The 1,707-nt window shown below is 65.7% G+C and overlaps 2 non-coding genes across 2 annotated transcripts in view; both read right to left on the bottom strand.

The window, feature by feature from the left end:
• LOC144490546 (28S ribosomal RNA) overlaps window positions 1-13 on the bottom strand; it is a 3,774-nt gene extending 3,761 nt beyond the window's left edge. The window contains exon 1 of the ribosomal RNA XR_013497288.1: window positions 1-13. This exon is cut by the window's left edge and continues 3,761 nt beyond it. This is a non-coding gene — a ribosomal RNA (28S ribosomal RNA).
• Window positions 14-1,273: 1,260 nt separating this feature from the next.
• On the bottom strand, window positions 1,274-1,427 carry LOC144490544 (5.8S ribosomal RNA). Its single transcript, XR_013497286.1, has one exon. It is a non-coding gene; the product is annotated as a 5.8S ribosomal RNA (ribosomal RNA).
• Between the last annotated feature and the right edge of the window lie 280 nt (window positions 1,428-1,707).

The raw sequence follows: 1,707 nt of genomic DNA, 5'->3' as shown, positions 1-1,707 counted from the left end.
TGATCTGAGGTCGTAGGCAGCAACGAGTGCTCTGGCCGGCCGGTCGTCGGCGCCTCCACGCGCTTCGGGCGCACACACAGACACACACACGTACGCGTGCTCGCAAGTGCGCGCCGTGCTGCGCAGCGGATGCACAGGCACGGACACACACGGAACGCACACGGTACTGCGAGCGCTGCGTGCCCCCTCGCACTCGGCGCCGGACCGGGCTCGGCACGTCAACTGTTCCAGAGAATCGTTTGCGGCGAGGCGTGCGCCCACCTCCACGGTAACGGAAAGCAGTGCTGCTGGCGGGGTCGCGGTGCGACGGCGGTATCGAGCGAGAGAAAAGCAGGGCCGTGGGACACACAGCCTGCCGGAGCGAAAGGCCAGACGCCAAGGACGAAGCCGGGCGGCGGAGCGCACGGGCTGCAAGCGGCGGGTGGCCACGCCGCGGCCAGGACAGCACCTTTCACGTAGAAGACTTCGGCGGCAGCAGGACACGGGGAGACACCGGAGCGAGGACCACACGGCCAAGTCGGCTCTGCGACGATTCGAACCCAAGGCACACGTTGAACGCGGGCGCAGGCACATTGCCCCAGAACCGCAACGGCAGAGGGTGGGCTGCGGAGTGTGGAAGGAGCCGCAGCTCCAGCGCAACACAAGCAACGACACCCAACCGCCACGGATTCCCACGACAAAAATGCAAGCACTCGCACGCGCAACAGAGGGAAGAAAAGCACGGCACGACCGAGCACCGATCCAGGCATCAAGCGTCACACGCGTCAAGCTGCCGTCCTCCACGCGACGGCACTGAACGGCCACGGCAACCCACCGGCAGGCAACCGAGCACGGACCACGCGAGGCAACGTGTCCGGAGACGTCCAGCGGACAGTCACTCCACTCTCTCACTCTCTGTGCCGGAGCACCCAACCGAGCCAACTCTTGCGGATCCTTCCCGTGGACGAGCCACACACACACATCAACAGAGAGTCAACCCCCCTGGCCCGAGCCTAACGGAAGGCACACACGGTCCCGGCAGCGAGGCAGTCACGTTCTCTCTCTCTGGCAACCCGATGACAGCCGTGCCGGCGACCCCGAGGTGGCTGGGCCAGTGCGGGAGCGGGCAGTGCCGACGAGCCCGGAGGCGGACGCCGGCACCCAAGAGGTCAAGCTCTCCGACGCGGATTACTCTGGGTCTGCACTTAGGGGGACAGAGAGGACGGCACCTCTGCGACACCCCAGCCGCGCTCTTCGGCGCACGGATGCGCGCGAAGTGCGATTGATTGTCAAGCGACCCTCAGACAGACGTAGCCCCGGGAGGAACCCGGGGCCGCAAAGTGCGTTCAAAGTGTCGATGATCAATGTGTCCTGCAATTCACATTAATTCTCGCAGCTAGCTGCGTTCTTCATCGACGCACGAGCCGAGTGATCCACCGCTAAAAGTTGTATCGGGTTTCGGATCGGTTGCCCGATCCTGGGACGCGCAAAACGCTCCCCCGCCGACGTGACGGTGGAGCCCCAGCCTGGCGCGTACCACGGCGTGAGCCCGGAGGCGCACGCACTCGAGCGACAATCAAGCGAAAAAAAGGAGGAATCAGGGCGCTCGCAGGCGTTGAGTGCCGGCGTGGGTGAGGGGCCGGGGCCCGCCACGCGCCGTCACGCCCCGCAACAGCCAGAGGCAGAGTTCTCTGGTGTCACCGTCTGGCGGTAGGCTCGAGAGTCGAG

The sequence above is a fragment of the Mustelus asterias genome, unplaced genomic scaffold (assembly GCF_964213995.1).
Source record: "Mustelus asterias unplaced genomic scaffold, sMusAst1.hap1.1 HAP1_SCAFFOLD_3415, whole genome shotgun sequence".
Classification (NCBI taxonomy): Eukaryota; Metazoa; Chordata; class Chondrichthyes; order Carcharhiniformes; family Triakidae; genus Mustelus; species Mustelus asterias.
Note: the sequence above shows the minus strand (reverse complement) of the source record. Positions and strands in the feature narration are given on the sequence as shown.